The following is a 13,725-nucleotide window of genomic DNA, read 5'->3' on the forward strand; positions in this document are numbered from 1 at the left end:
TCCATCGGGATTTCCAGCAGGGAGAATTGAATAGAGAGGGGCAGAGTTGGCCTTCAAGTCCCATGTATCCCATAGCTACAGTGCAGGCCTCTGATTCAAGAAAATGAAAATGGAACATGAAAAACTAAGCCCTTTTCCTTGAAAATATAAAATGATATAAACCAGATGCTGTGGCTGAAAGAAACAAGCTGAGATCCCTTTCTGTAGTGCTGCTCATCCGAAGGACCCCAAAATATGTGTAGAATCAGATCACTGAACTTCATAAGACCCCCATATAAGATAGGTAACCATTATCCCCCTTTTACAGGGGAGTCAGCTGAGGTCCAGAGTGAGTAAGCATCTTGATCAAGTCAGTGGGAGACCGGAGTGAAGCTTGGTGAATAACAGATTTTTTTAGTTTGCTGGCAATTTTTAAATGTGTGGGTTTTTTTTAATCGTTGTCTTGGGTTTGACCAAATACCAACATTTTCAGTGATTAGAAAGATTGAAAAAAAATTCATTTTGAGTTGGATAAAACACATTGATTTTGACCTTTAACAGTTTTAATTAAAAATTAAATTAAGGGAAATTTTGCAACAAAGTCATTTCAAAATGGAAAAACTAATTTTTCAAATGTTTTTGAATTTTTTTAAACGAACAATTTGGCAAAACTGATATGAATTAGCAAAATTTCAGCCAGCTCTAGTCTTGGTTTCTGATTAGTCCTGCGCACTAAACCAGTAGGGCTGGATACTCACAAATTGATATCAAATGGAAAAGCTAGTCTCTAGTTAACTTCCTTTCTAGATTTGTGTGTGGAAGAGAGAGAGTTCTGGATAGCGTGCACAGTAATAACCTTGGCCTGGATAACTGGTTTCTGGCTTTGCTCCTGTAGTTGTGAAGTGACTCCATACAGGTTTCAGAGTAGCAGCCGTGTTAGTCTGTATTTGCACAAAGAAAAGGAGTACTTGTGGCACCTTAGAGACTAACCAATTTATTTGAGCATAAGCTTTCATGAGCTACAGCTCACTTCGTCGGATGCATACTGTGGAAACTGCAGAAGACATTATATACACAGACCATGAAACAATTCCTCCTCCCACCCTACTCTCCTGCTGGTAATAGCTTATCTAAAGTGATCACTCTCCTTACAACATGTATGATAATCAAGGTGGGCCATTTCCAGCACAAATCCAGGTCTTCTCACCCCCCCCCCCCCCAAACTCTCTCCTGCTGGTAATAGCTCATCCAAACTGACCACTTTCCTTACAATGTGTCTGATAATCAAGGTGGGCCATTTCCAGCATAAATCCAAGTTTAACCAGAACGTCTGGGGGGGGGGTAGGAAAAAACAAGGGGAAACAGCCACTCCCAGTCTCTATTTAAGCCTAAATTAATAGTATCCAATTTGCAAATGAATTCCAATTCAGCAGTTTCTCACTGGAGTCTGGATTTGAAGTTTTTTTGTTGTAAGATAGCGACCTTCATGTCTGTAATGGCGTGACCAGAGAGATTGAAGTGTTCTCTGACTGGTTTATGAATGTTATAATTCTTGACATCTGATTTGTGTCCATTTATTCTTTTACGTAGAGACTGTCCAGTTTGACCAATGTGCCAGCAATGCCCCTCTGCCATGTACATGATGGCATATATCACATTGGTGGATGTGCAGGTGAATGAGCCTCTGATAGTGTGGCTGATGTTATTAGGCCCTGTGATGGTGTCCCCTGAATAGATAGGTGGGCACAGTTGGCAACGGGCTTTGTTGCAAGGATAGGTTCCTGGGTTAGTGGTTCTGTTGTGTGGTATGTGGTTGTTGGTGAGTATTTGCTTCAGGTTGGGGGGCTGTCTGTAGGCCAGGACTGGCCTGTCTCCCAAGATTTGTGAGAGTGTTGGGTCATCCTTCAGGATAGGTTGGAGATCCTTAATAATGCGTTGGAGCCATACAGTTATTCAGGGATTCGTTTTTTAAAAAAAAATTTGCTCTTGAGGTGGGGGCCAATAATAAGTGTTTTGAGTCAATAAGAGGTTGGGGTCTGAACACTTAATAGATTGCTCTCTCTATTGGCCTGCTGCCCACAACAAACTGTCAAAGAAACCCTGTAACTGTAATCCAGAGACCCATATATGTGGCAATGATTTCATGTGATTTGTTGTATTTATCATACAACTGTCTGCTCCACCTATCCAAAAACTACAGTGCAAGATGCTTTTGATAACTAACTGACATTACCTTATTACTTCCAGTATTGGTTAGCTTTTCCCTAAAGAAAGTATGAAGTTTACCTTGCTATTTCTAGGAGTCCTATCCATTTTGAAGTTTTAGCATCATTTCAAGTCAATCTGCACTTCAGTGAGGAGGACCAAATCCTAGAGCTGCTTGAATTGGCAGATTTTTTTTTTAAGGATGCCCACTATACATCTAACCCTAACTTCCTCAGCTTCAGAGACCTGCCATTATTTGCAGCTGCTGACTGACTAGCATGAGTGATTTGATCATGGTCACAAAGGAAATTTGGAGCAGAGCCAGGAACTGAACATAAACCTCCTGAATTAGAAAGTGCCTTAATCAGGGATGATTCTTCCCCTCATTACCACACAGCCTCACTGCTAACTGTGTAGCTTTCCTTCGAAAGGAAAGAATGATGATGAACCTGACCAAAAGCTTAGAGACAATAAAAGAAATTCCATTTGCCCTAAATCAGCTCAGTTGCTCCTTCAATAAAAGCAGAGATTTCCATTAGCTTTTTTAGTAACTTTGGGGTGGGTGGGGGGAAAAAGATACTTCCAAAGGAATCTACCTTCTAGGATAAGGGAACTGTATTCTAAGAGCTATGAAATGGAATAGCACTTATGAGTCTATATAGAAAATAGTCACATTCTACATTTATAACTGGTATGATGGTTGATACTTTCCTTTGGCGCCACTGAAAATGAACATATAAATAAAATAAAACATTAAGAAAATGAAGTACTACAACATAAGACCTAAATCTAGATGATTTGCTAGGGAAAGTCTTCTGAAGGTGTTTTCTAGAGTGATTAAAACCAGAAAGAAGTTAGTATGAACAGTCTGACAAAATAGGTTTTTTCTTTTTAAAATTAAGATTTTCTAAAATCTGTAAAACTTCATTACACTAGCCATTTTTAACCTTCATGCATTTGTATGTGCCTGTTACCAGTTCTGCTTAACATTTCACATACCTTAAGGATGTGAGCAGAAGGAAATCAATGAGAAAAATGCTATTGCTTTACCCGCAGTAACATATCCTTTGCTTGTCATATCAGTAAGTGTATTACCTCTCCTTCTTCAGAGACTACAACTTCTGTTGATGCCTGTGTATTCTTGACATTTCATCTTATTAAGTGATCTGTTTCTCTTGTTTCCCCTGCAGCACAAAAGATAATAGATACAAAGACTTCATCAGAAATCCATTTCCCCACCCTACTCAGTTGCAGTAATATTTTACATATAAGAACTGTACAGAACTGTGTGTGTGAGAGAGAGAATGAATGAAACATCTAGAGACCTTCTAGACTTGGACTCCTAGCCACAGATGGCACAAGTGGGGAAAAAATAATTTGCCTCCTATTCATAATTCAAGTTGTACTTTAATACTTTAATACTAATGTTTGTTTACTGATCTGACACACATGCATTTGTGCTCAAACTTCTAATCTCTGACTGCAGTGCTTTGGAGCAATGAAATGTGCACACTTCACTGCCTTCTCCAAAAAGCATTCTCTTTCCTCTTCAGGTTAAAAGGCCCTGATCCTGCTGCTGTAGGAATTTTTGAATTTAATTGAAGGAGTCTCATGCCCTGTGATATTAACTCTGAAACCTGATTCTTGTTCCTATGATTCCTAGGGTTGTGTTGTGTTTAGTATGTGTAGACCATTGCAGTGCTATTTCCTTGAGAGCCAGGTGACTGCACTCTTTGCTCAACTGAATACTTAATTAGCTGCATTGCCCATAATAAAATTAATGAACAGAGCATATAAAACCAAAAGGGTGATTTTTTTACTGGTAGGATTAGTTAGCATATTGTACTTGGAAGTGCCCTGTGGATGCAACATCACCACGATGCAATCACTCAGACTGCACTCCATTAGCAGGCTAGTGTATAATTTTTGGCAGAATTTCTATAAATTGGAACCTTTGCACGTCGCATAAATCAAGTTAAGAGAATACAATCCTAGTGGCATATTAAAAAAATCTCAGCTGTATGTCCTCCTGCCAGTCATGTTAAGGCTAACAATACTTGAAAAGTCAAAGCACAACCCCCAAACTTTCACAGCAGTGCCTGAGGTTGAAGTCATGTAAATTGGAATAATGCAGCTAAATTCTGTCACATTGTTCTTTGGGAAAGTTTAAGAGTTACTGTTCCCTGCAAAAAAAAGTTGCTGATCAGAACCAAACCAGGTAGGCCCATGTAGTGAAATACAGACCTAATGTACGTTTGTGCAAGTTTGCTGACTTCAAAAAAGATACTTTTGATCATATTAGGTGAAAATTTGCCCCACGGAGGCCATAGTCAATGTTGTCCAATGGATTTTCAGGCGTGGCATGCCCCAGTGGACAAGCCAGAGGCTAATACAAAAGTATTGCAGTCCTTTTCCCTCATTCATGGTGTGAGAAATATTCACTTTGTGTTTAACTTTGCTGTGTTTAACTGTTATTTTGAGTGCAATATTTATAAATGTCCATCAGATGAAAAAAAAATCTCGTATATAGTTACATCCCCAGCTAGAAGATGATACTGCAGCTGTAGGTAGAATGGCTTTTTTCATTTGCAACTCACAGGAGATTGAGATAGCTTCTCCCTTTAGAGGCTGCTGCAATGCAGCATACATGGGGCCACACTTTTTTCCATCTGGAAAGTGAGGTTGGTGCAGAATGTGGTAGCCTGTTTGCTAAGTGTTTTATCTTAGCGTATGTCTACACTTCAATCTGAGGGGGGCATGTATCAGTGTTCATGTCGCACTGCCAGTCAGTACACAACCCAAGCCAGGGAAGTAAATGATCCAGCCAGTCAGGGGTGAAAGTAAGTTAGAGGACTTACTGGTACACCGGCATCCTGAGCAGGGGCCATGGCCTCAACCGGAAGAGGCATGACCTTAACTGGAAGAGGCAGGGCCTTAAATCTCCAGGCCCTTTAAATCTTGATTTAAAGGGCCAGGGCTCCAGCTGCGGTAGTGGCGGCTGGGAGCCCGGGACCCTTTAAATCACCCCTGAGTTACCAGCTGCAGAGGTGGCAGGAACTCGGGCTCAGGGGCGATTTAAAGGGCCCAGGGCTCCAGCTGTCGCTACTACAGCAGAGCCCCCGGCCCTTTAAATCACTGAGGAGCCCTGGGGGCTCCCAGCTGCCACCGCTACCCTGCGGCTCTGGGCTCAGGCAGAGCTTTAAAGGGTCTGGGGCTCTGCTGTGGTAGCGGCTGCCTGAGCCCTTTAAATCCCCACCTGAGCCCTGCTGCCCAAGCCCTTGGGTAGCGGCGGCCAGGTTCCATCGGGGATTTAAAGGGCCCCAGGGCTCCAGCCGCTGCTACCACCCCGGCCCTTTAAATCCACTCTGGAGACCCGCCGCTGCTACCCCAGGGCTCAGGCAGCAGGGCTCAGGTGGGGCTTTAAAGGGCTTGGGGCTCCAACAGTCGCTACCGCCCTGGCCCTTTAAATCCCCGCCAGAGCCCCACCACCACTACCCCAGGGCTTCGGCAACAGGGCTCAGGCAGGGATTTAAATGGCCAGGGCAGTAGCAGCGGCTGGAGCTCCGGGGCCCTTTAAATCCCCGCCAGAGCCCCGCCACCACTACCCCAGGGCTTTTAATTGCCCCCTGGAAAAGCCAGTCCCGGTACGGCACACGGGCTCTCACCGGTACGCCATACCGGGGCGTACCGGCTTACTTTCACCTCTGCAACCAGTGGACCAAAGTCAGTGATGAATCCTGGTCACGTGCTTCCTAAGACATGTTGCACGTATGCTAAGAAGACTGCAATCAGAGGTGTAACGGCAGCACATAAACACTAACTCGGGTATGTCTCCATCTAGTGCTAGCTTGAATAACAATACAGCTAGCTGTATTGCACAGGCTGTACAGCCCCACCCCATCCCCAGCCCTAGATGTAAACTCAAGCGGCTAGCCCATGCTGCCATGGTATGACAGCTATTGTTGGAGCTAGCAAGATCAGAGTTAGCTTAATCTACATATGCTGCAGTCACCCCTCTGATTGCAGTGTAAACAGACTCATACAGATCAGATGAAACTAGTGCTGCTGTGATCTGTATTAGTTGGCTGTTGAAATGCAGGTAGAAATTGTGGTGTGTGCTTTTTTTTTTTTAAAGCTAGAAAGTCTTAAATGACTTGGGGATCTACCTACTTTGTAGACCCTCTCTTTCTCTGCATCAGACTGCCACAGTTGTGTTCAGCAGAGGCATTCAAGTTGAAGCTCTCTGTTAAACAAAGAGTTCCCTTTCATATGGAGCTCTCAATTGTGGAATGAGTTTCTGCCCTTGGTTCCAGATGATGGGGGGGATTGTTCATCTTCAGGGCAAACTGTAAGGCCAGTCTTTTTTTTTTTTTTTTTTTGGTCCAGGCATCTGAAGTGGGTGAGGTGTAAATAGGACAGTAGTTTAAGGAAGATGGAGTATTGGAGTGGAGTTTCTGCTGGAGTTATCTGGTGATTGCTCCTGGTTTTGTTTCATTATTCTAAATAGTGACAAGTAGTAGATTTGACTTAAAAGGACCTTAAAAGGTGCCAAAGTAATAATATATAACAAAGTAGGTTTGTATTCCATTCATTGTTGTAAGGACTGAGTCCCCGTTCCCCTTGTCACAAATTCATTGGGTGTCTAAATACCAGATTTTACTGTTAAGTCTGAGTGCCTACTTGTGGTTTTCATAATTTTCAGCTGAGCACCATGTTGCCTCATATTTGTGTAGGTTCCAGAAAGTACATTAAATGCCCTATGCATATGAAATGTCATGGCTACATGTGGGGGTTTTTTTTTTTGTTGGTGGGGTTTTGGAGTAAGTGACTGAAGTGTAGATCTGAGACTCCTCTTTATGAGAAATCACACCTTCTTTTGGACTCTTAAGCAGTAGCAGCCCAGCCCAGCAACAATACCTCCTCTTTTAGAGGCTGCAGCTAATTTCTCCTGTGCACAAGTATCTTCCTTTTGTGGACTATGCACTTGAAAATCTCTTCTTAAAACCAAGTTCCTAAGACCAAAGAATTTCCCTGAGCCATGCCTGTTATGAGGGGGGATGAATTTCAATGGCAAATGCCTATGTGGACCTGCACAACCCACTTCTGACATGGGCATGTTGGACAGTGAATCCCTGTAGTGTCAGATCCATCAGCAACATTTTTATTTTACTGTGTACTGTAATACAGTGCAAAAAAATACGAAATAGCTCTTGTCAAGGTTCCTCCCCCACTCTGAACTCTAGGGTACAGATGTGGGGACCTGCATGAAAACCTCCTAAGCTTACTTTTACCAGCTTAGGTTAAAACTTCCCCAAGGTACAAATTAATTTTATCCTTTGTCCTTGGAATAACCACTGCCACCACCAAACTCTAATTGGGTTTACTGGGAAACGTAATTTAGACACGTCTTTCCCTCCAAAATCTTCCCAACCCTTGCACCCCACTTCCTGGGAAAGGTTTGGTAAAAATCCTCACCAATTTGCATAGGTGACCACAGACCCAAACCCTTGGATCTGAGAACAATGAAAAAGCATTCAGTTTTCTTACAAGAAGACTTTTAATAGAAATAGAAGTAAATAGGAGCAAAGGAATCACCCCTGTAAAATCAGGATGGTAGGTACCTTACAGGGTAATTAGATTCAAAACATAGAGAACCCCTCTAGGAAAAACCTTAAGTTACAAAAAAGATACAGACAGAAATAGTCATTCTATTCAGCACAATTCTTTTCTCAGCCATTTAAAGAAATCATAATCTAATGCATACCTAGCTAGATTACTTACTAAAAGTTCTAAGACTCCATTCCTGATCTATCCCCGGCAAAGCAGCATACCAACAGACACAGACCCTTTTTCTCTCCCTCCTCCCAGCTTTTGAAAGTATCTTGTCTCCTCATTGGTCATTTTGGTCAGGTGCCAGCGAGGTTACCTTTAGCTTCTTAACCCTTTACAGGTGAGAGGATTTTTCCTCTGACCAGGAGGGATTTTAAAGGGGTTTACCCTTCCCTTTATATTATGGCAGCTCGGGTCATACAAAACATTACCAGCAAATGTCTCTGGTGAATATACACCCAGAAAAAATCCATAGAGATTAGGAGGCCTAAGTACGGTCAAGCCTCTCTGAAACATCCCAAAGAATGTTAGAATATTTTCTGAGGCAAGGTGGGTGAGGTAATATCTTTCATTGGACCAACTTCTGCTGGTGAGAGAGACCAGCTTTTGAAGTTAGAGCTCTTCAGGTCTGGAAAACTCAGGCTATGTATGCACTACCGCTTACTGAGGCATAACTTACGTCACTCAGGGTTGTGTCTAAACCACCCCCTGAGCAACGTGAATTACAGTGACCCAAGCACTGGTGTGGGCAGTGCTCTCTTGGCAGAAGAGCTTTTCAAGCTGAAGTGGCCTGTTAATGCCCCTCCAGTCATTGAAAAGTTGAAGCATCTGGCGGGGATTGTTAGTGGGTTACAGGCTGTTATAACACGCCATAAATACAATGCCTCTGCACAGAGGTGATGCATGGGGGGGGATGGACAACATGGAGGATTGTTCCCCTCTCTTCCGGCCCCCCCCCCCCGCCACACAGATTTGCTGCTTGGCTTGTACTGAGATGCTCAGTAACACTGCTGAAATCAGCTGCCCGCACTCTGCCCACCCCACCCACTATCAGCAAGCACAGGTTGTGTGTCTCTACGCATGCCTACCACAACATGTGGTATACCTCATGCAGTGTGCTAAATGCCCCTATAATAGGAGTGGGCAAACTTTTTGGCCTGAGAGCCACATCTGGGTGGGGAAATTGAATGTAGGGCTGGGGGCAGGGGGTTGGAGTGCAGGAGGGAATGCAGGGTGTGGGAGCAGGGGTGTACAGAAAGGGGCTCAGAGCAAGGGGTTGGGGTGCAGAGTGCAGGAGGGGCTCGGCAGGAGGGTGGGGTGTGGCAGGGGGCTCAGGGCAGAGGGTTGGGGTGTGGGATGCAGGAAGGGGTTGGGCGTGCAGGCTCTGACCTCCTGCTGCTTACCTTGACTGTCTCCAGGGTGGCAGCTGCATGCAGCAGGGTGAAGGCCCTGCCTGCCCTGGCCCCACACAACTCCTAGAAGCAGCCAGCACCACGTCCCTGCTGCCCCTGGGGGGTGGGGGGGCCAAGAGGGCTCCGCACACTGCCCTTGCCTGCGGGTACCTCCCCCCGAAGCTCTCATTGGCTGCAGTTCCCCATTTCCGTCCAATGGGAGCTGCAGGGGGCAGTGCCTGCAGGCAGGGGAAGTGCGTGGAGCCCTCTACCCACCCCCTCTCCCAGGAGTCGCAGGGACGTGGTGCCAGCCGCTTCTGGGAGTGGAGTGGGGCCAGGGCATGCAGGGAGCCTGCCTTAGCCCCGCAGCACTACCTGGGTGACAATCCCGTGGGCCGGATCCAAAGCCCTGACAGGCTGGATCTGACCCATGGTCCACAGTTTGCCAATCCCTGCCCTATAACAACTATGTGGGTGAAACCAGACAATCGCTGTGCTCTCCAATGAGCTCACATGGGAACATGATAAAAGACAAAACATCCTATCACCTGGGGGTAAACACTTTTCACAAAGTGATCGCTCTATATCTGACCTACCAGTCCTCATCCTCAAAGGAAACCTGCACAACGTTCTCAAAAGATGAGCCTGGGAACTAAAATTCATAAGTTTGCTAGACTCTAAAAATCATGGACTGAAGAGAAACACTGGATTTATGGCTTATTACAATCTGTAACCCACAATCTGTAACTTCCCCTTCCCTCTTTCTTTCATGATTATAACTGGATGGGTGTTAATGGGTCACTTCACCTTGAATGGTACCTTGAAATGTGTTAACTACTTATGCTAAAAACGGTCTGTTCAAACCTTATACTTAGTGAGACTGAGATAGTTTCTCAGACCTGAAGACAAGCTTTGTATAAATTGAAAAGCTTGTTTCTCTCACTAACAGAAGTTGGTCCATTTAAAAGAAATTACCTCACCCACTTGTCTCTAATATCTGGGACCAACATGGCTACAACACAGTTCCAAATGCACTGGAACCCAGTGGAAATCTTGTAAGAAAACTTGTACTCATGATGATATTTTCTGGCCAATTTTGTTAGACCCAAGAGGGTTGCATAAAAGGTGGAAGCAATATCCTACCAATTTGAAAATATAGTTAGCTGACACATTTGTATCCCTGCTAGTGCATACAATGATTCTGATAGTGGTATTTCCAGTAATTGGGTTGAATGATGACTGGCTCCCATTAGTTCCTGAATGCAACCTGGTTCTGTTTGTGGTTACCTAAAGTCATGAATAAAACATGGGCTATATCTATGTCAGCTCATTAAAATTGTAATAAGATTTAGTAACGTTTAGCTAAGACTTAAACCTTTTACATGAAATGAGAGATGTCACTGAGTCTGTTTTATGTGGAACAAAAAAAATTCTCTAGAAAATAAAATTAGTGAAATGAACTGTGAGATACTAAGGAATTATATTATCTCCTGGAATCAATCTATGGTTAAAAAAAAAAAAAACCTAATACTTTGCATTCCTATTTCTTTTGCTGGAATTTCTCTGCAGCCTGATTTTTATTGTCTTGGCAGACTGTTCTGTGTATCTCTATTTCCTTTTAGCATAGGAAGACATAATGCCTAAAACAGATCACAGGAACTTTGTGCCCACAGATGTATTGAGTGTAGAGTTTTTTGTTTTTTAAATCACTCAAAATGAAAGAACTTAACAATTAAACCCTGTACTTTGTGCTTTTTTGATATTAAAGTCAAGATCCAGAGTGCTCTGGGGTGTTAGAGGAAAGATACCACCCCAGTGTGTGTTCCAGCTAAAGTCAGTAAACTGATTCTCTGGTATCAGTGAATCCAGGATAGATAATAGATGGTAAAATATATAACCTCTATGAATAAACCATGAAATATTCTAAAACAATAAAACACAACATGGGAACCTTGTTGCTTAAAAATAAATACTTAGGCCTTGGCTACGCTTGCAAGTTAGAGCACATTAAAGGAACCCTGGGCGCCCTAGCTTACTACCTGTCCACACAGGCAAGACACATAGAGCGCTCTGACTCCATGGCTAGAGCGCTTCTGGTACTCCACCTTGGCGAGTGGAATAACGTTATGTGCACCCCTGCTGGAGTGCTGAGGCGCCAGTGTGCATGCCCTGGTCTGTTAGCACGCTCTGAGCGTGTCCCACAATGCCTGTTCTAGCCACTCTGGTCATCACTTTGAACTCTACTGCCCTGCCCTCAGGTGACCAACCGTCAGACCCGCCCTTTAAATTCTCTGGGAATTTTGACAATTCCCCTTCCTCTTTGCTCAGCCAGGTGTGGAGTGCTCTCAGTGAATCTTTCCAGGTGACCATGCCTCAACCTGCCAGGCAAGCCCCAGTATGGAGCAATGGAGAGGTGCTAGACCGCATCAGTGTTTGGGAGGAGGAAGCTGTCCAGTCCTAGCTGTGTTCCAGCTGTAGGAATTATGATACCTTTTGGGCAGATATCAAGGGACATAATGGAAAGAGGCCATGACTGGGACACACTACAGTGCAGGGTTAAAGTGAAGGAGCTGTAGAGTGCCTACCACAAAGCGAGGGAAACCGCCACTCTGGTGCTGCCCCCACTGCCTGCCGTTTTTATAAAGAGCTGGACGCAATACTTGGGGCAACCCCACCTCCACTCCGAGTCTGGACACTTCAGAGCCTCGTTCAACAAGGCGGGAGGAGGAGGGGCAAAGCAGGCGCGAGGGTGCTGAGGCGGAGGAAGACCTACCTGCATACAGCAGGGAGCTGTTCTCAAGGCAACAGGAAGGTAGCCAGTTGTGGCAGCAGGTGCTTGGGGAAGGACAAAAACCAGAGGAGGTTCCTGCTAAGTGTTTTTTATTTTGGGAAGGAAGTTATTCAGTGCGGGCTCTTGGGGTGAGGAGGGTTAGGGCTGAATAGGGCTAGATGCGGAATAGGGCAGTGATGTGCTCTCTCCCATGGTGGTAATCAGCCTCAGTGATCTCTTCAAAGGTCTCATCCAGAACTTGGGAAATGTGCTTGCACAGGTTTTTCGGGAGAGCCACTGTGGTCCTTGTCCCAGTAAGGCTAACATGTCAGCGCCACTGTGCCGTGAGGGGTGGGGGGACCATTGCTGCATATGGGCTAGGGCAGAAGCCGCATTGCAGTAGAAGACCCTCCCTTGCTTCCCAGGTCACCCTCAGCAGTGTGATATCTTCCAGGACAAACTCCTGTGGAAAATGTGGGGACAGTGTTCAGTATAGGGGGCCCCTGCCGCTGTTGGCTCTCCAAGGTACAGAAACCCAGAGGACAGTACAGCCGTGAAACAATCAGTCACACTTGACCCTGTGCTTACTCACCATTTTGGGGCTCCTGTGGGTTATGTGCACTCGCTTTGGGATGGGCAAATTATGCTATTGTGTAGACTGTACTTGTCCTTAAGTAGGGGGGAATCATTGCTCTGTCTGGTGTGAACAATGCTGCCTCTGTTAAGTGTTGCATTTTTGCCTTTACAGCTGCAACCTTGAGATCTCAGCCGTCCATGTTAACACCTGCCAAAAGACGCCAAAGAATCAGAAAGAGGCCACATAGAAGCAAGGAAGAAAACATGTTGCATGAAGTAATGCAGCATGCAAGTAATGAAAATAAAAAAAAGTCCAGGAGTGGTGGGACAGTGAAAGGAGGATCGGCTAGCAGAATGAGGAGTGCTGGCACAAAAGTGCAATGCTCTAGCAGTAAAGCATAATGATAAGCATAATGAAGCGCCAAGTGGACTCTATCCTGGTGCTCGTAGCCATGCAAGCAGAGCATTACCATGCCTACCCCCCCCACAGCCCTTGTCCCAAAACTTTCCCTTGTGCTCCCATGTCACCTCCAACCCACTTTCCCCAACATCTGGGATCTTACTGACACCAGCTGCCTCCAACACCTGTAGCTTCACCACCCAGCCCTGACAACTACAACCCTTACCCACTGCACTCAACCCCCATCACCATGCAGTGTAGCCATCCTGAAGTGCAGCACTCATGGCACAGCACTCCAGACAGGAAGGCTGCATATGAGAACAGGACATACGCAAATCTGTGATTGTACCATTCCCCACCCCACCCCCTTGCCCTTTGTTTCCCCAAGTAGTTGTTTCTTTTAAATAAATGGATATTTTGGGTTTTGAAAACATTATTGCATGAAGTAAAAGATACCGTAGCCCAGGAAAGAAACAGGCACTACAAGTCAGCGTAGCAAACACAGATTCCTACTAACATTGGAACCACTGCACTTCACTCCCATTACTGGTGGCTTTCAGCCTCAAATTGCTCCCTCAAGGCATCCCTAATCCTTGCAGCCCCGTGCTGGGCCCCTCTAGTAGCCCTGCTCTCTGGCTGTTCAAATTCAGCCTCCAGGTGTTGAACCTCCGAGTTCCATGCTTGAGTGAATCATTCACCCTTCCCTTCACAAATGTTATGGAGGGTAGAACATGTGGCTATAACCACGGGGATGATGTCATTGGCCAGGTCCAGCTTCCCATACAGAGAGTGCC

The 13,725-nt window shown here is 45.0% G+C and overlaps 1 long non-coding RNA gene across 1 annotated transcript in view; it reads left to right on the forward strand.

Moving 5' to 3' along the window:
* The window catches only part of LOC140896559 (uncharacterized), a 98,790-nt gene extending 85,481 nt beyond the window's left edge, over positions 1-13,309 (forward strand). The window contains exon 3 of the long non-coding RNA XR_012154576.2: positions 12,704-13,309. This is a non-coding gene — a long non-coding RNA (uncharacterized LOC140896559). The remainder of the gene's footprint in view (positions 1-12,703) is intronic.
* Positions 13,310-13,725: the final 416 nt, after the last annotated feature.

The sequence above is a fragment of the Lepidochelys kempii genome, chromosome 12, assembly GCF_965140285.1.
Source record: "Lepidochelys kempii isolate rLepKem1 chromosome 12, rLepKem1.hap1, whole genome shotgun sequence".
Classification (NCBI taxonomy): Eukaryota; Metazoa; Chordata; order Testudines; family Cheloniidae; genus Lepidochelys; species Lepidochelys kempii.